Source organism: Pogoniulus pusillus, chromosome 6 (genome assembly GCF_015220805.1).
Source record: "Pogoniulus pusillus isolate bPogPus1 chromosome 6, bPogPus1.pri, whole genome shotgun sequence".
NCBI classification, from domain to species: domain Eukaryota; kingdom Metazoa; phylum Chordata; class Aves; order Piciformes; family Lybiidae; genus Pogoniulus; species Pogoniulus pusillus.
Genome location: NC_087269.1, coordinates 46,575,252 through 46,594,704, shown reverse-complemented (window position 1 = coordinate 46,594,704; position 19,453 = coordinate 46,575,252). Strand labels below are relative to the sequence as shown.

At 39.3% G+C, this 19,453-nt stretch overlaps 1 protein-coding gene across 19 annotated transcripts in view; it reads left to right on the top strand.

Moving 5' to 3' along the window:
• The window catches only part of LRMDA (leucine rich melanocyte differentiation associated), a 684,296-nt gene that overhangs the window by 448,079 nt on the left and 216,764 nt on the right, over positions 1–19,453 (top strand). The window lies entirely within an intron of this gene.

Below are 19,453 nucleotides of genomic sequence, written 5' to 3'. Positions count from 1 at the left end.
AGCAATTAGATTAGTTGCCTTAATGAATTTGCCTTTGGGATTCCATATGTGAGCTCGATGCCCCTTTTCTGCTGCATTCCATTCGTTTTTTAGCAAGGTGTGTTTAGTATAATCTGTATTTATTTTTCATGTTTCCTCTGTTGGACTTCAGCCACATGAAATAAATGCTATGCTGCTTAGCCCCTTTGACTGCAGTAATTCAAGGACTTTCCTCCTTAGCCCTTCTCCTGGAGGCTACTTCCCAAGGATTCTTGATGTTTAGGCCCCATAGACTTTACAAACTGGGAGGAAAATACATATATTTGGCTTGCCTCTGTTGCTTGCATGTTCTCTTGTTTCTCAACTAATAATGTGAACATTTGAACTCTTTGGATAAAAACGGTCAAATTCTTAGCAGGCAAAATGGACAGCAGAATGCAGCTCTTTGGAAACCATGTTTTCCATTAAAAATATACATGTCCATATAAAATATTTCTGGTTTGTTGAAATGATTTTGTATTAAATCATTTTGCATTATCAGATACTTGTACGAAGGACAAATTCTTATTATGAAACTCTTTGTAATGTACACTTTGAAACATTTTTCTTTTAAATGACCATGCCATTTTAATTAATCAGAAATATTAAAGTGGTAAGAGGAAATATTGTAACAAATCCACAGCTGACAAAGTATTTGGAGAAATCTGGAGGAATTAAAAAAAACAAGGGAAAGCTATTTCTGAAACTACCCAGAGTTCCTAATTCCTGCAGTTCTCACTCAAATGCCATGTGGTTCTCAAAACTTTAAGCTTTGTATCTAGTTTCAGCACATCAGAGTCTATAGGGCAATTGATGTACTGTTGGAAGCATTGGTGAGTTTAGACTTTTAAATCAGTCTGGAACATACTTTTAGCTTACACAGTGCACCGAAGATAGAAGTGAAGAGCTGAGCAACAGTGGAAAAAAACCCAGCAGATTTTAAGAGGTATTTTGATAGGGTTAGAGATCCATGGTTTCTCAATATCGGCTCCAAGTCGGTGGGAGTTTGGGTTCTATCTGCTTGAGTTGCTGCTAGAAATCTTGAGTGGCAGGTGTCTCAATATCTGTGTGGATGCAGGCTGTAGTAAGTCATAATAGTCTTCTTCCTGTGGAAGGGTAATTGCGATTAATGTTATCCTCTACCAAAGTTTGAAGTGGGACATAAGTTTTAAGAAAAGGTATGCAGAGGTGGAAATGTACTAATTTTAGTAGGAGTGGCTTTGTGGTTGAGGTTAAAGAAATGGTGGCTAGATCTTAAAGAAAAAATTCTTCTTTCTTCTTGCATTATACTTCCAGATGCTCCAAAGCTTCATTTCTTTCCACATCTATCCTCCAAAGTGCAGTCCTTTGAGAACCCAAGATTTTTAAAAGCAATGTTAAGTTTTACTTGATATCTTGTGCCTAAAGTTGTCCAAGCACTAACCCAGGAATGCCTATCAGGTAATGTGTTGAAACCCATGAAAGTATGGCATAGATTTGCTTCATGTTTGCTAGATGGAATGAAAACAATCCAAACAAAGCAGTGGATGTGACAGCAGAGACAGAACTGCAGTGTGCCAGAAAAAGTATATCAACTTATAGGAGACAGTTTGAAATTTATTAAGGGTTATTTTACAGTCAGTCTCTGATACTTTAGAATGATGAAATCTTAATTTATATTCCATTTATTAAACTTAATAAAATAAACTTAACAAGGAAATAGCAGCATTAAGGAATTGCTTTCCCTGATCTTAATTTGGAGATTGCTATTTTCTTGACAAAGTGCTGCACCTGGCAAGAAAGTCAAACCAGTATGTGATGGATGTAGCCTGTTTGAAGGTATTAATGAACAATTTGAAGTTACAGTCGTTATTTACGTTATTGGAAACCTCTTAGAGAATATGATTTATGCCAGCAACGAGATTTTTGGTGCAATACAAGAACCTGGAAGTGCAGGCTAGAAACCACAGGTCTTAGACTACAGGAAGTTCATTTAAAAGTCAGGCTTCCAATATATATAGTATACAGTTGTGCAAACATATCAAAGTTTAGTAAATTGGATTTGTTTAATGTAAACATTGTTGACCAAAATAATAACATAGCTTCAGAAAAAGACATTGTATTCTGACTTCCAAAAAGTTTGTATGACTCAGTACAAGAACTCAACTGTAGTTCTGTGGAGAATTGTGATTTATTAGATCCAAACTCCATAAAGCAAGCTAATAAACATGCTGTAATTTCTTTTATTGGTGTCTGACTTCTAAAGACAGTGTCAAGACACAGGAATAGATGCATTCTTTTTCATTGACTGAAACTGCTTGGGCATTATAATGGATGCTTTTGGAATTAACTGCTTAAAGAATTAATTTGTGCAGGTATTGGCTACAGGAGTGGAAAGAAATGTAGTAATAGGTATGGCTTTGAGATGCAGCAGAAATCAGTGCATGTGATTTTACTTTTAAAAGGGCATATTTTCAATGTGAAGAGGTACTTGCAGTTGTAGCATCAATAAATACTATTGCTTGAATAATGAATATAATTGTCACTCTTCAAACTTCTGTGTGCTAGGAGCTGTATAAAAATGGATGAGAAGTGGCAATTCCTTTCCCCAGGAATTTATCATGTAAAATGTTGACCATGAGAGAATTTGAAATTTGCATGTAGAGTTAGAATTTCTCTTTTTTTTAAGTGTATAAATTTTCGAACAAGATTTCTGACAACTGAGTCCCATCTAGCACTGAATTTTATGTCCCTAATCCAGAACATTGCCTTATCCTTGTTTCCTAGTCATCTGGAAGAAGGGTGTTCAAGATAGAAAGTGAAGTGACTTAGTGAAATTCTATGATTGCTGTGGAATTGAGGAAGAATTTTCCACAACAGCCTGCTTCAAAAGCCCCAGAAATCATGGGGCTGTGAACAGTGGGCTCTTTCCAAAAAGGCTTACAACATCACAGTTTGCCAGCAAGCTGGCAAGGGGAATAAAGGTCAGTACATACCAAAGCAATGAGTCTGATCTAATCCCCAGAAGAAATAGGTTTTCCAGCTAGAACTGGAATGTTTAATTACATTTTGAATTATGCAGATGCAGGAGATAGATTTTCCCATTAACTTGTGAGGTTGGAAAGGGGCTGAAAAGTGAAAATCAGATGAAGTTTGTTGTTACTGGTTTGAGGAAGGAAGAACTCCAGCAGTCAGGAGATGTCTGGGATGTCTATACTGCCTTATACTAATATGGTCTGAAATGTCTGTACTGAATCTATCAGGATTTTTCAGAGCAGGAAAGGGAACATAAATTCACATTGACCTTACCCTCCCCTGAAGCAAGTTAAAACTCACCATTGCAGTCCCATTATTAGTTAATGAGTCATTCATGTGCAAACCTGTGCTTAACTGTGACATAGGGCTTACCTTTTACTTTACCTTTAGAAGTGGATAAAATGTATATAGCTGTTCCAGTTTATCGGGAGTTCAAATGGCTAACTGGTATGTATTGAAGCATGCAAAACTGTATGGGCTCAAAGTCAGTTTTTCTGTCCTCATTTATAGGTCAAATCCCATGCAACTTCACTGGTTTTGCAGTTCCAACGACCACTTGTGTGTAGTTTCTCTAGAGAGCTTTGGTTTAAAAGGAAGTGAAAATGCTGCTCTGGTGTTGACACTGGGGTAGCTGTCAGGGACATCTCGCCTTCCACAGAGGTCATAAGTTGTCACTGAATCCCATTGTTGGCAGGGAAGGGTCTGGTTTTCATGGCACTGCTATTTGTTTTGATTTGGTCTCCTCCTGGGTGCATAGATTATAGGCCAGTAAACCTCTCTTTCATTGACTAGTGTGGGAAGTTCCAGTCTCTCATAAACCTTAAATAAGACTTAACTCCAGAATGCTGCCTTTTGGAGATTAAATTTCTCCAAGTTTTGCTGTGTTTTTAGCCCAAGGGTGCTGTTGACAGAAAGCAGTATTTTTAGTCCCTGATTGCTGTCTCTCTTTATATATATTTTTTTTGTCTGTTGCATTTTTCTGCATTAGTGGAGGTATCTGTGTTTGAAGAAGGATTATATTAATCAAAACTTAAAACAGATGATTTTCCCCTTTGCCTTACTGATTGACAGGAGCCTAAGCTGCACATAATCTTTTGGAAAATACAGCCCTCTTGCAGCAGATAGGAAATTTCAGAGCAAGATTTAACCTCTTAATGCATCTAATGGTGCCAGCAGTGGTGTAAGCTGCCTGAGATTTGCTGACATTGATATTTTTTTTTTAACTAAACAGACAATTTTCCTCTATATTGCCCTTATTTATAGCATAGTTTTTAGTCCTTACTGCAGTAAGGACAAAAGTGAGCCTCCTTTAAAGTGTCGCGTTGAAGGTAAAAGAGAAATCATTGCTTTAAACCTGACTTTGAACACTCTAATTTTGGGAAAGCAAACTTAAACAGATGAGCAATGTTCTGTGGAGAATTTCCTGTGACATACATATATCGAAGGCATGGACTGTCTGTGTGGCTTTCAAGTACTCCAAGAGAATCTTTCAAGTATTTTTCCAATACTCTGAAGGAAGAGTTATCAAATCTGAGCATATTTCAGTGTGATGTAAAACTATTGTGAGTAGAAAGTACTAAAGCTGCCTCTCAGTGCAGATGCTTGTGTCACATTCTGTTTTTCTCCAGCAATAGCTTCCAGAATTTGCACAACCCTCTGTTGTATGTTCCTCCCTCCCAACATGAATAGGTAATGCAGAACTTGCATGGACTTTCTGGAGAGGATTTCCTAGGACCATCTTTGACAAAGCATTCAGCTAGGGTACCTTCTGCAGTCTGGTCAGAATTTTTGTCCTCCAGTAGTTCACAAGTTCACAGGTAAAGTTAAAAGTTACTTGCTGCCTCCCTTGCAAAGGAAGCTGTCTGTTTGCCTGCCATGGAAACCTTTCCTGAGATTTCCTAGTTGTCAAGGATGGGTTCAGAGTTCATAGAGCTTTTTATTGTGCCCTTTTTGAGGGATAGAGGCTGATTTGCAGCACTATTTAAAGCAAAGATGCCAAATGAAAGTTCCTCGTTTTAAGTTTGTGCTTACACAAAGCTTCTTTGTGGTTTTTTAGGCCTGTCAGACTTGTCAGGCTTGGTAAGAAAAAGTATATTGTTTCCAGCACTTGGATTCCTTTCCTTCTGACATCTGCCACTCTGTAAAGATGATAAATTCCTGCCTCATTAGCCAGGGGTGTGGGATTACAGGCTGACAACACATTAATCACCAGCTTCTGTGGCAGGCTGACTAGCAATAGGCATTGTTAACAAAACTTTTCTAATATGTCACTCTTCTCTATGACAGCCTGTAATCAATCATCTTGATTGACAGTGCTGATAGATTACACTATTTATACTTTGTGTAATGAAAGATAGCGTTTCCACCTACTGTCATTTCTAGGCTAGCAGTGGAGGATCACTGAATAGAAACAAACACAACAAAAACCCCAGGCCTCGGCTCGGCATTGTGGAGTTAAGTCAGACAGCGTTGTAGGTCTTTTATGGTAGCTTTCAGGTGAGGTGTATTGTTGGGGAACCTGGTGAGCACATGCCTTTAACTAACTCTTGAACTCAGAGTTTCTTTGCTGACTTTGTTGCCGTAAGCTGGCAGGTCAAGTTCAGGCAGGTAGGAGGCCATGTTAATCGCATGGTGGCTACGCTTCCTTTTTCCGTCCTGCCTTACCCCACTTACTCCTCCAACAACCCCAGCCAAGATGAGAGATGATTTCGATGTTGATGAAGGATGTGTGCTTGATGATCTAGAAGGCAAAATGATGCATGTTTCCCACAGTTGTGTAGTGCAGGGAAAGTAAGCACGGGGAGGAAGTGCAAAGCCAACTTGCAGAGACATAGATGTAGCAGAATATGTGTTGGAGCTTGTTTGCCTTTTGAAAATGAGAATCAGATTGGGATTCAAAATGCATAAGCAAATGAATCTGGTGTTCTGATATAGCCATTTCTTATTCTAGAATTACTTCATTATTACCCTTAATTATTCTTTACCTCCTGAAGTTATGTCAGTCAGCTGTAGCAGAAGATTTCACTTCAAATATAACAAGAAGGCTGAAGTTTCCTGTAGTAGTAAGTATCTGTTAGAATAGATTTTTGGTTTGTGTTTTTTCTTTTACAGTTGGCTCCTTAGTGTTATGATAGAGGCTCAGTTACCTTTGTAGATCTTCATTCATATATACATTTTTTCTTGAGAATTTTCATAACATACTTTATCAGGAAATTTATTTTTTAACTATGTGTCCTACTAAGTATCTGTGTATTTATTTCTCTTTGGAAAGTTTTGTGTCCTCAGACACAATAAGAAGTTTAAAAGCTACCTTTGGATTTTAGGAAAGGAATTGGAGCTTAGATTATAATACTTAAGAGCTGAGCTAAATTTAGGCAATTGGACAGGAACAGGAGTGGGGATCGTCTAAACTTTAATCTCTCTGAGAAGAGTTTCATTGTGAGGCCACAATGATTAATGAGAAACCTGACCATCTGATTAAGCTCCTCTGTGTCACAGGACATGATTAGTAGGTGACAGGGACTGCAACAGTATCCAGCCAAGCCTTGTTTCTTTCACAGCTCAGACTGTTATATGATTAATGTCCCCAAGGGCTATCTCCAGGTCAGACAGGGAGAACCTGTCAGAACAGGTGGAAGTGACAAATTCGGCAGAAACTCCTTTTGCAAGAGAAGCAGCACGCAAGAGTGGATGAATGGGGAGGATTCCAGATGGGCTGGTTGACCTTTCTCTGCGCTGAACAGACACAGAGAGCATCATGGGAATGAAACATAGTAAGGATCAAAAAACTGCAGATGTTCCATAGCTGCTGAAGAATTATAGCAGTGCCAAGTTTGCTTGGTAAAATGCACAACACATCGTATTATTGCACTGGTTTGTGCTTTCTGATGTGCTGTAGGAGACTGTAGATCTAGTGCGTGTGTGTGTGCATAGACTAGATAAAATACCATACACCATGGTTTATGGCAAGAGAGAAAGAGTCTTTGCTTCTCTCCAAGTAATGCTTAATAGAGTTGATGCTTCAGTATAGTATTTTTCTGTGCCTAGTATATATAATCTGTTTCATGCTCATCTATATTACTCCATTTAGGCCAAGACTGTCTTGGAAGTTAAAATAGATTATAAAGGTCCTCATGATTTTTTATTAGGTGGTGGCCATCTACTAAGTTAGTTTATATCTTCCAGAGTACTTTCACCTCTTAGATCATAGGTTCAAATCCCCATCTTAGGTATACTGGCACGCTTTACCTTTCAGTATCACATCACACTGAATTAGCAAGGGTATTGCTGGAGTATCACCTTTCAGATAAAGAGACCGTTTTATCATGGCAGTGGTATAAAATGGCTTTGTAGTGCTCTGGAGGCAGAAAAGTGAGTGTCAGCGCTGGGATCCTATGAATTTCCTCCTGCATGTGGTTTATGCTCAAACCCAAAAGTGAAACCAGAGAATAGTATTCTTCCCCCACACCATTGAGGAAGTTTCTTCCATGCAAATTTTATTGCTGTTATGTCATTGATTTTAGTTTTTGTTAGTATTTGTAGCCATTTTTAATCTTGGTTTCTTCAGCTTCTATTTTAACATACACAGAGTGTCTTCCTTACTTGAACAGCAGTAGCTCAATTTTCTTTTACATAATGAATGCCATCAGAGTTAAGACATTGTGCTCCAACAGGTTTTTGTGTTTAATGGAACTTTCAATTGAACTTTATTTTCTTGAATTTTGACCACTGTAAGAGGAACGGCTCTGAAGAGAGGCTCTAATTTCCGTGGTTCTAAGACTGACTTTCTGTTCTTTGCCACTGTTTGGGTGGCAAACCAGCTGGGTTGCCACCAGCTTTGGTTATGGTGTATGCCATGATTCTTAGAGCAAATCCACTGCCATGTGCTATAATGTACAGTTTCTGGATTGTTATTGGTTAAGCAAAAGGTCAGAGTGGTTTTCCCAATATAAAATGAATAGAGGAAGAGATACACTTCAGTGGACCAGTGAGTGAAGAGGGCAAAGCTCCTTTACATGTGTATTCACAGGGTGATAAGTAAGAGTAAGCTCTTAAAAGTTGCAGAGGGAGTGAACCAAAGTCCCTTTCTTGAATGCTACAAACTTTGAAGTCCAGATCTGTTTGGTTTCTATTTTCTGTTAGAAATGCACAAATTCATGAATTTCTGGTAGTGTTTGATTGTAGCAGCAATTTCAAGTGCTAGTTCTTAGTGTGTTCCCACAGAAATGATAGACTTTGATAAATCGTGACAACTTCTTTTGTAAATAGTTTGCCTAGCTATTACTTGTTTCAAACTTTGCTATCAGCTTTTCAAACTCTGTCACTGTGCATCCTTTCCTGTAGGTTGATCACTAAATCATAAAGTAAGCCTGGTTATGAATTGTTTGTCAGATGCGAGAGGAGAGGAGACAAGACTGACTTCTAAACCCTTTGTGCAGCCCTGGGGGGAAATGAAAGCTGTGTCAGCAAGCAAAATGCATAGAATTTTACTGTAGAAAAGAGGTTAAAGAAGGGCATGCTAATTTTAGGGACACTCTGCTAATCCAGATGCAGAAAAGCCATATCATGGTGGAAGTATCACAGTGACCCAAGTCTAACCTTTGCATTTTTGAATGTGATGCATTACCAACTTATGCCATTTGTCTCACACAGTTCAATGCCTCAGGCACTCCAGCTGAATTTAGAATTACCCTAATGATTCTTAGGAGTAGGGAGGTGCAGGTGTGCATCTGTTATATTTCATAATACACAGGTGTGTTTCTGTTGGTATCAGTAACATTAATAACAGCTTAATGTGAGTTTCCATATAGAGTTGCAAGGCTGTCTCTGTTTCCTAAACTTGTAGGATACATTATTATGATGTGAAAGGTTCTTGTGAAATAGTTGTAATTAATATGTATGATTCTAAGACTGATAAAACATTCCTATGGAAGAGAGAGTACCTGCAACAGAATGGACAATCAGACAGAGAAAATGCAAGATGCAGCTATAACAGAGTTAAAACACAACCCTATATATCTACGAAAAGGTGCATTAACATCTTTAAATCCAGCAAATACAGAGTGGGGCATAGAATGCTGTCCATGTTGTGCATGCAACTTGTCCAGACCTGTACTGAACCTTGTAGAGAACTGCCTACTAAATGAATTGTGCAGGGAGGGGCAGTTCTTATTTTCATTTGAGACATTTGCTGACAAAACCAGAGGTAGGAAAAAGGAGAATTATGTTCCTCACTAGTGTGGCTAAATCCACACTGAGCTGCTTGTGTACTGCCATTTCTTCAAATAAGCCCATTTCATTGCGGACTAGTGGAAACTGTAAAGACAGGGTAATTGTTTGACTTGACATAGCTACATGGAGAGAATGCGTGTGTAGACCATTGAACTCTTTTGGTATAATTGTATCTGTAAATTCTACACCCAGAGCCAGAGTTTTTGACAAAGTCTGCATGCATGGTCAGAAGCCTTGAAGATATAACTAGGTCTTGCCTTGCCGCTGCTGTAATGCCACAGGCAATCTCTCATCTGTTCTTCACAACCATATCCTTTTTTCCCAAGAGAAAACATGGAATGAAAATGAATTGGCTTTTTCATCATGTTGCGGTTTGCAGAGACAAGTCCTCCATATCCAAGGATGAAATACTTGGGTTCATTGTAACTGCAGGTCTGAGTCTAGCCCAGCTGCTGCTGTGGAAGATAGCTGAAATATTCATGCCCTTTAATCCCAAGTAGATATTTTTAATCCATCTCTTCTCACCTGCCATCTCACAATATGGTAATATATAATAAATATATTATATAACAGATATAATAACAATGAGGACAGTTTCCCCCTGTACTCTTGTCAAAATTGGAAGTAGTGCTAATTGTCAGCCTGTGAACATGGGCACAAACATGGCTATTTCAAATGTTATGCTCTGGCAAATTATGTAGTAGGTAGAGGGGATCTTGAGCATCAACTTCTTGTTACAGGGAGCTCCAAAATGTGGCTTTGGGCATTGCTGAACACGCAAGCACTATAACATGTCTGAATTTTCTTTGTATTTTCTTGTGTGACTTCTGCTGTGTTTCATCTCTACCTGAAACAGTACTATGCTAATAACCATGTATAATTTTTCTTGGCACAATCCATTGTGAAATTCAGATCACAACTGTGCAAAAGACAATCTTTCTAATGCTGTGCCAGCTACCATACCACTTTTTAACAGTTTTTCAAAGAACACAGGGCAATATGCCAATAATGAGCTTAGAAAGTATGTATGAAGTTCCTGATAATGTGACATGGTTTTTTTCTTACTTTTGCTCTTCATTTCATCTTAATTAGTCCCAGTAGGAAGGATTGATTTTTTTTTTTCCTTCTAAAGCCTTGTAGCTAACATCTGTTGGCATTCCTGGGGTCATTCTTGTACTGTCTTATGTTTGACATTTCTTGTAAAAGAAGAGGCATTTGTTCATATTGATATTAGCTGCCTCGATATCTCTCAGTGGTGCAGATGGCCTGTGAATAAAGACATCAAGCTAATAGGCAAGATGACAAGCCTCGATAGTGCTGGTGCTCCTCATACTTAAGTGACAGGGCAGCATAGATTACTTTTGCTGAGGAGGTGCTAGGTCTGCTGGCAGTAAAGCATATGGAATTAGTTAAAAATGCAGTGGGATCCTGGGAAAAGAACAATACCATTACAGTCTCTGGCTGGCTATAGCAGGATTGTTTTGAGGGGTTTTTGGGTGGTTTGGTTTTGTTTGTTTGTTTTCCAGTGTAGTATTTTACATTTCCTTGAGTGGCAACAGTTAAAGAAAAGTATATGCATAGGGAAGAGAGATTCCTAATTTACTCAAGTTATTTAGTGATCGTGACTGCTTAATGCATCAGAGTAAGTCATGGCTGGAAGAGTGCTTCATTACATTGTTTGCTTGTGTAGCGTTAGCAGAAAACAATGAATGTCTTGTGTGAGGGAAAGCTAAAACAAACCCCATGAATCTAAATGAAGATGCACATGATGTGCATGATAAAACATAATTGTGGGAGTATTTTGACAAAATATCCTAGAGTCCCAAATAGGGAAAGTCTGTTTCTTCCACAGTGGCCATTTTTATTGCCCTCTAGAGAAGACACACTGGAAAACTTGGCATTTCAAAGTCAGCTGATTATTTCTCGGGGTAGAATAGAAAGAAAAGCCAGAAATTCAAAGTTTAACAAACAAAGCATGAAAGAGAAAAATAATTAAGCTCTTGAGAAGCAGAAGATGAATAAGTTGTTATAATTTTTACAAGGCAGTTAGTTGGCAGAGCTAATGGCTTGGGGATCCTATGTCTATATGGTGTGCAGATCCTTTTCTTGGGGCTCATTTGGGATAAAATGCAGCCTAGGAAAGTTCAGAGAAATCAAAGAGATTTTACAGGCTTTTTAAAGAAAGCATTTCCAAAGACTGACTTTAAATGTTATTGTCATGATGTAAAAGCTGGAAAAAGGGGAAGAAGGAAACAAAGCTTATTCCTCTTCCTACTTCTAATGGGAGTAACTTTGTTTTAAACAGAAAGACAATGTTCTTTCTTCTTCAGCAAGGTTTGACAAATAAATGCTGTTAAGTTAACAAGCTCCTCTAAAACAAAAGAAAATCAATCTTGGTTGAAATATTTCTACTTCATGGAAAGCAGTAAGCAAACCAATGTATAAAGAAAAGGTTTAATTTTTAAATTCAATTCCCATAGGGTAGGGAGTGTGTGAATGTTGTTAAACTAGCAAAGCAAAAAGAGTACCACTTAAAAGTATTTTGGGATAGACTTTGATCAGTAGTTTCTTCAAGCAATACCTCGTGAAAAATCACTTTGAGTTTACAAACAAATGACTGAGATATGCAATCAAGAATGATCACCTATATTGTTGTGGAATGTTTGAGTCTGCTGTAGCTAGAAACTGCAGACTGTGTTCTTATATTTCAGGAGCTTAGAATCATCTATTCTCACTTGCTTTGGATGTTTTTGAACTTCTCAAGAGGAGGAATGTTTTCAGCAACTTTAGTAAGGGATTTTAACAGCTTTATTTGCTTTTTAATAGGGCTCTGATGGCAAACACCTGCATCAGGAAATGTTTACATCAGTGAAAATTCGAGTGCATCTGTAACATGCAGTGATATAAATGTTGCTGACATTAAGCAATGTCACATTTCTTCTGTCCTCTCCCCTTAACTCAACTTTTTGTAATTCAGTATGAATTATAAAAGATCCCAGAAGTTATATGAGGCTCCCATGACCTTTCAGATCCGAATTGACTGGGATTATTTGTGTACTTCTTTGAAGGAAAGATGAAATTTGCGAATTACACTCGCACAGTTCATTAAGGTTATGTGACATACATTAGATCTATCAAGGGACATGGGAGCAAAAGGGGTGTGTGTACATATAGTTTTCTAACCAGTGCATATACATTCATGCAATGCTTCATTTTAAGAAAGCTGTCTGAAAAAAAAAAAACAACTGTGATTAAGACCAATTCCAAAGCATTGTTTTGCTTCTAAGTCTAAGCACTTAGAACAGAACTACTACAGAGAAAGGCTGGATATGTTTTGGTACACTAAGCCCTGAGCTGTCAATGTAATCATGATGTTTTGCAATGCATCTGACGTACCACAAGGTGTTGCTTCATGGGAAAGCTTGTTAATTTAACATATTCCTAAAGCCTTCTTTAAAGTAGTCTGATGTAAAAGAATAGGCAAGTGTGGCCTTTGTTTCGTACGTTTCTTAAATCTGATTTGTCCCATTCCACTTTCATATTAATTTTCTATTCGTTAGAAGTAAGTTTATTCTTATGATGAGACACTTAACATGCTTATTTTTTTAAGTTATTCAATCCACTTCTCCAAAATGTTCCAGATAATTTTGTGGCACAAAATTTTCGGGCTATACATTTGCGTCTGTTTTGCTGCAACATTTTGTGATGTTCCAAAGGGACTCTACAACACCCAGTAGCAATCAGATTGACATGGTCTTATGGATGCCAGTACTGGTTTGCTGAACTAGAGTCTTGGAGGTAAATGCAAAGACTCGGATCTATCTCAAATGAAAAGAGTATGTGACGAGTGCAAAATGAACACCAGAAGGTTTCAGATATGCTTTCTGGTTTTCATTGTGAATGAGATGGATGCCACAAGAATTAGAGAGGTCTAAAATATGGCTGGTAATAGTTTGGGACACCCTCTCGCATTCAGATACACACAAATAAACACACAAAATTAATATCTAAGGAGCTGCAGACTCATGAAGCCTTTGGAGAGTATAATGGGAAAGCTATCAAAGTGCTGTTCTGCCTTTTCAAGGCATCCAGGACTGAGCAAGCCACTGTTAAAGAATGGCTGAATAGACCTCTTTTCTTCTGATCAGCACATCTGCTTTTATACTTGATTTACTGTTGAACAGTTTGGGAGGAGTGAGTTTTAGGGATGGCATATGAACCATTGCATCTCAAGACTGACTTAGTGTATTCCAGTGCAAACTGGCAGAAGTTAGATCCTGTTGTTTCCTTATTCTCCGTGGCATCAAGTGAACGTATGAGACAGTCCAGTGCTGGAAGTGCCATTAATTGGAACATATGTTCCATGTCAATCATGGACAAAAGGTGATGAATACTTTTGCTCAATAAGGACAAATGGAACAACAAATTAGAGATCTAAATAGAATTCTGTCAAAAAATATGTTTCAAATTATGTGAGGCTTGTGTAACTTTATTCTGGGATGTGCCTTTTGCACATCACATCAAATTTGAGTTTTCCTGGGGGCTTGGACAAAAGTTTGGCCAAACCTCAGTTATTCAAACTTGGCTGAAGTTGCCAAAAGCTCAGGTCAAAACCACACAGAAAAAAACTCTGCTGTTGCAGTATTTGCTACACAGGACAGTGGTTGGAACGGGAAACTATTATATTGGATTAAGAATAAGTAAACTTGAACAGCTGTGGCCTGTCTAGACAAAGCAAACCAAATCAATCAATGTCTGATACCTTTATGATTAATATATTTGATATAAAAAAATCTGTGCATGAGATTGTCTAGTTTATAATACTGTGTAACTGTGTTTTTTTATTCTTAATTCCATTGTTTTGCCTCATCCTAATCCCTTAATTAGTTAAAAATATAGAGAAAAGCTAGTAATATGGAGAAGGGTTTCTTGCTTGGCATCTTATCCATAACATCTTTAGAGGCAGTGTGAAGAGGAAACACTTTCAGCAATAATGTTTCTTCAGCAGTTTACACTGCTGTGTGCAAGTACATCACAGCTGAAACCAAAATGTTCTTCTCAAGATGAATCTTTTCAGACTCTGCTTACTGCCACTTGGGTGTCATTGAACAAAAAATTAAGTCATGTTCACAAGACAAGCTGGTGTTCCTTCTGTTACAATTTTCTGTAGTGCATGTATGTAGGAGACTGTTTCTATTGCACTGAGTTCAGGGTTTATTACTTCTAGTTTTTGATTGCTGTTTCTCTCCAGCATTAGTATCTGTTATTATTTTTGCCATATGTATTTCTAAATTGCTTTACTTTTGTTCATAGTATCATAGAATCAGTCAGGGTTGGAAGGGACCACAAGGGTCATCTAGTTCCAACCCTTCTGCCATGGGCAGGGACACCCAGAGACTGGGGCACGCAGAAAGCTTAAAAACATTGAGATCTTCTCTTGTACATGAATGTCATTTCCAAGTGTGATACAGCAGTTTGTTTGAACGCCAGTAGACAGGCAAACTGGTCAGAAGACAGATTTCTACTACCTTGAGGAAAATGCAAGGATCCTAATAGGGATTAATTTAGACATACCGGACAGTATTGTGGTTGTGAAGCTTCTGTTCCACATATCCCTGTGTATGTATAAAAAACCTAACAATCATCATTCCTTAAACCAAGGAATCTTTATTCTTTTGAGTTCTGATTTGTGAAATAGGCATTTTAGGAAGCTTTACTATTCCCCCAGATAGGTATGTCTTTCTTTTGATAAAGCAGCAAAGTGCAGTTTGAGTCAAGAGGAGTTTTATCTGATACAGATCTGTGTATGGTATTTGTTTATTGATTATGATCTACTTGCAAGTAATCCAAGTGTCAGGTCCTCTCAGCTGAAGCCATTTGAAATGTGTATTGGGTGTTTGTAAACCTTTTTAACCCAACTGCAAGAATTGGGGAACAGTGTGAAAAGCCTCAAGCAATGACTGCTTCAAGTAACCGATCTGTTAGTGTTGCTGAATGAATTGCTGATACAGAGGCAGTCTGTGTGTCACATTCTCGAAGGCTTTGGTCTGTTATGTTACCTGCTTTTTTCAGTTACTGAGAATTATCTCATTTGTTTCAGACAGTTGTCTCATAACTCTAACTATTCTTCTCAAGTAAAGGTTAGCTTTCTTGTTATTAGAGTCCTTTGAAACAATGAAAACTAAGTCTTTGATCTTAGTCCCTCTACTTAAACAGTGAAAGACTTAGTTTTACCATGGAAATGTTTGTAAGTTTTGCTTTGAGGTAAATTATATATATATGTATGCTTCATGTCGTGGAGACAGCAGAAGCACGCTGTGGCAAAGCTGCAGCAATAGTTTTTTGCTCAGATATATATCTAAAGATTATTATTCATACCTGTAATTTTAGGTTGAAGACACATTTCTCTATTAACTGTAGTGGTTTTGTACCCCTTTAGAAAAAGGACAATATTTTATAGCACAAATGTGACATTTTCACATCAAATAAGGATCAGAAACATCCTTCCTTCTTCCACTTCTGTTAATCAACAGAACAGAGACGTAGCCACTTGCCTACATTTTACTCTGTAGCTTGCAGATTTGCAGTTGCCCTTGTTTCACAGAATCATGTAACAGTAGGGTTTGGAAGGGATCTCTGGTGATCAAGTCCAGATCACACAGGGACACGTCCAGATGTCTCCAGAGACAAAGACTCCACCACCTCTCTAAGCACCCTGTTCCAGTGCTCTGCCACCCTCAAAGTAAAGAAGTTCCTTCTCATGTTTAGATGGAACTTTTGTGTTCAAGCTTATGCCCATTACCTCTTGCCTTGTCGCTGGGGACCACTGTGCATTAAGATCCCCCCCTCAGCTTCCTCTTCTCCAGGCTAAACAGCATCAGCTCTCAGCCTGTCCTTGTATGAGAGGTGTTTCCATTCTCTTCAGCATCTTTGTCCTTCTTGAGCTGGGATGCCCAGAACTGGGCATAGGTGAGGCCTCACCAGCACAGAGCAGAGGCTTGCCTGTGTTGCTGGCTGTAACTCTGCAAGATGGACTCCTTCCAGCTGCCTACCTGCTTCCTTGACATCAGGACCTTCCAGATCACAGTGTGGGACAGCACATTGACATCCCAGCTAACACAGTCGCAAGGCAGGAATCCGTGATTGGTCTAGAACAGGTCAATTTTTGCTTCTAAGTTGGACTCTTTGCTTAAAAAAAGGGAAAAGTTGGGTACAGACATCCCACTGCCCCTCACCAAGCCAGGCCAGCTGCCCCACTGGCAGTCCCACGCCCCAGGGCCCTGCGCTTCCTGCCTGCCAGCCCTCCAGGCTCCCTCCCTCCCTCCCTCGGTGAGGGGGGCTTGCTGCAGGGTGTTCCCCTGAGAGGCCCCACCGAGGCCATGGCTCGCTGCTCCCCCGTGGGGCGCTCGTTCTGGCACTGCAGGCCTGTGGAAGCAGTGCCTCCCTCCCTCTGTGAGGGGGGCTTGCTGCAGGGTGTTGCCCTGAGAGGCCCCACCGAGGCCATGGCTCGCTGCTCCCCCGTGGGGCGCTCGTTCTGGCACTGCAGGCCTGTGGAAGCAGTGCCTCCCTCCCTCTGTGAGGGGGGCTTGCTGCAGGGTGTTCCCCTGAGAGGCCCCACCGAGGCCATGGCTCGCTGCTCCCCCGTGGGGCGCTCGTTCTGGCACTGCAGTCCCTCTACAGCCTTCTCGTGGGCCCCCTTCAGGAACTGGAAGGCTTTTAATAGGTCTCCCTGGAGTTTTCTTGTCTCCAGGTTGAACAACCACAAGTCCCGTAGCCTGCCTTTGTAGGAGAGGTCTTCCACCCCCCGATCATTTTCATGGCCCTCTGGACGCACTCCATGGGGTCCATGTCCTTCTTCGTGCTGAGGGCTCTGCAGCCGGACACAGTCACCAGGTAAGGCCTTAGCAGATCGGAGATAAGGACTTACTGCTCAGTGGATGTTTCTGTTTCAACTTCAGTGAGTTACTTGTTGCTGCTTCTCCTGCTGCTCTCACCCTGCATAGGTGTCTTTGCATGTTGTGCTACTGACTCGAGCAGCTGAGGAAAAGAGGCCTGTTACAGAGTTGTGTCTCTGATGCTGTCGTCAAGAGTTCATTATCTCAACAGGTAAATATCGATTCAGAGGTGTAGCTCTCTATGATCCCCTCTGAAAGTGCCTAAAGCACAGTGGTACTCTGCCAAGTGATAACAAAGAGATTTTTCCCCTTAAGAGTGCTTATCAAACTGAAAAGTATCTTAAAAGCCTGAATTCGATTCTGCTGTAACGTGGGATTGTTACACTAAGTATCAACACTTTTCATCATTTGTAAGAAACACTTTCCTGTAAACTTAAAATCTGAGTAGGTCCAACAGTACCCCAAAAGTATCAGAGGAAATGAGTCATAAAATATCTTGTTCATATTACACAATAAAATTGGAGTCACATTGCTATTCTCTGTGGTGCGACTGTGTAAATGGTTGTACTGCAGATGTCCTTTAGGGATTGTTAAGGCAGTGGCAGTCCATGTCTTCTGGACAAAACTTAGGGATTTAAGTGCATACAGTACTTGTGTAATGTTCTGCAGTGCTAGACAGCATGGTAAGCTCTCTGGTTCTTATTCAGAAAGAAATATTTTGTGAACCAGCTCTGAAGTCCAGGCTATGTGGCGAGGTGTGTTGTCATGGGAAATGCGTTCTCTCTGTTAAGTTGTCTTGCTTCTTGCTACTCAGTAGACTTGAGGCAAGTTTGCAGCAAAAGTGGTCATCTCCATCGAAGTTTATTGTGCTTGTGGAGGCTGGAAACCTGAATGCTCTCCCCCATATTAATGCTGATTTTTTTTCCTTTAGAATATATTTTTTCTATAAATAAAGGGAGAAACTGATTTACATGAGATGTACAAATTACATACATTTCTGTATGAAAATGTTTAATTTTTAAAAGCTTTTCCTGTACTTCTGGTGTCTCTTTCCATAAAGTTATGGCACTTTTCACTTCCTCATGCTGAAAGTAAAATATTGGCTTTTATTTTTTTTCTGGCTAGCTGCCATTGCTTTTATCTTAAATATCCTTGTATGAATGCTGATAACTCTAATACAAGTTTCTAGCAAGCATCTATCCAAATAGCAGTATTAAATTGCAGCATCAAAATGGAAGCTGAAACAGTAATAGAATCTGAATTGTTGTTTTCCTTGCTTCCCACTGCTCTCCAGTATAGAAATCAGGTTTGGGACATGTTGTTAAAATGATTGGGGTCAGCTTAAGTCTTGCTTCCTATAAGCTGTATTCGGCTCATAAAAATACGAGGAAGCATCATTGCTGATGATACCAACCTGCATATTTTCAACAGCATGATATTAAATTAAGTAATTTGCATGACTAAATCAGTGGTAATCATTGGATGATAATTTTTGATTTGCAGTACTTGTATGATAGTAGAGAGAATGCTTCTCTTGGATCCTGCACTTGAGATATTTCATTATCTGTTTTAGGGCATTCTTTATGATTTGATCAATTACATTATATAGTGATAAATCTGTTCTGTATACTGTTCTCAGGTTTAGAACACAAGATTGTAAGTCATAGGCAATACATTTTCATCAGTTTGAGCAAGCAACTATCTTCTTCACCAAAAGAAAGTTAGAATAAATTATTCCCTTATTTCTTTGCACACAACAAAGCTAAATTTAATTAATAAGCTTATACGGTTTGAGAATTGACAACAATGATGATGACATTCTAAATAGTTGTCTAGAAAGCATGCTAAGTAGCATGGAAATTTGTTGCTGATGTGGAATCCTAGTTTATGAACTATGATGAGTAATAACAGAAGAAAGCCTGATTCTCTACTTCAGTAAATACCGTGCTGCCTGGTAATAAGGTAGAGAATCAGATTCTAGGTGGAACTGCCTCCAAGTAAGATGATCCTACCCTTTGTCTGTTTGAAGTGCCAGCAAAAGCTGGTTCACACCATTGGGAAAATAATGCTGCCTATGCAATCTAGAGTACATTAGTTGGTCAGAACAACCTTGTGCTACCAAGGATTGTTGAGTAATTCATGTCACTTAGAACAATTTTCCTGGAGTGACCAAGTTGATAGCATTGAACTTCAGGGGCTGCCCAGGGAGGTGGTGGAGTCACCATCCCTGGGGGTGTTCAAGAAAAGCCTGGATGAGGCACTTGGTGCCATGGTCTAGTTGACTGGATAGGGCT